The sequence below is a fragment of the Sinocyclocheilus rhinocerous genome, unplaced genomic scaffold, assembly GCF_001515625.1.
Source record: "Sinocyclocheilus rhinocerous isolate Xijiao unplaced genomic scaffold, SAMN03320098_v1.1 scaffold5048, whole genome shotgun sequence".
NCBI lineage: Eukaryota > Metazoa > Chordata > Actinopteri > Cypriniformes > Cyprinidae > Sinocyclocheilus > Sinocyclocheilus rhinocerous.
In genome coordinates, this window is record NW_015657993.1 from 212,927 (window position 1) to 213,933 (window position 1,007).

At 40.1% G+C, this 1,007-nt stretch overlaps 1 non-coding gene across 1 annotated transcript; it reads right to left on the minus strand.

The window, feature by feature from the left end:
* Positions 1-645: 645 nt before the first annotated feature.
* Positions 646-717, minus strand: trnac-gca (transfer RNA cysteine (anticodon GCA)). The gene has a single exon. It is a non-coding gene; the product is annotated as a tRNA-Cys (tRNA).
* Between the last annotated feature and the right edge of the window lie 290 nt (positions 718-1,007).

Genomic DNA, 1,007 nt, shown 5'->3' on the forward strand with positions numbered 1-1,007 from the left:
TACAATATGATACAACAGCATCTTTTCTATAAAGCAAAGGCTTCGGTTAACCTAAAGCTGACAAGTACAAAGGGGGCACCCAGATTTGAAATGGGACCTCTTGAGCTGCAGTCAAATGCTCTACCACTGAGTTATACCCCCATAAAATCAATGGCTCAAAACCGCACACAGGAAATTAGATCCTTCATTTTTACAATATCATACAACAACATCTTCACTTCAAAATAACGGCATTGGTTACTCCAAAGCTGCCAAGTTCAAAGACGGCACCCAGCTTTGAACTGGGGACCGCTTGATCTGCAGTCAAATGCTCTACTACTGAGCTATTCACGCACAGAAAAATCAGCTCAAAACCGCACACAGGAAATTAGATCCTTCATTTTTACAATATCATACAACAACATCTTCACTTTAAAATAAAGGCTTTGGTTAACCTAAAGCTGCCAGTTCCAAAGGGGACACCCAGATTTGAACTGGGGACTTCTTGATCTGCAGTCAAATGTTCTACCACGGAGCTACACCCTCACAAAATCGACAGCTCAAAACCGCACACAGGAAATTAGATCCTTAATTTTGACGATATCAAACAGCAACATCTTCAATTCAAAGTAAAGGTTTTGGTTACTCCAAAGCTGCCAAGACCAAAGGGAGCACCCAGATTTGAACTGGGGACCTCTTGATCTGCAGTCAAATGCTCTACCACTGAGCTATACCTCCATAAAATCACTAGCTCAAAAATGCACAAAGGAAATTAGATGCTTCATTTTGACAATATCAATGTAAGGCCTCTGTGAGCAGACACAAACGAACATTGAATCTCCGCATTCCACCGGAAAAACTAAGGTCTCCTCCCAACCATGTGAGAGTCGTAAAACTAACCACAGAAATTTAGATCCTAGCAACAATAGCTCAAAACTGAAAACAGGAAATTAGATTTTTCATTTTTACAATATCATACAACAAACATCTTCACTTTAAAATAAAGGCTTTGGTTAACCCAAAGCTGC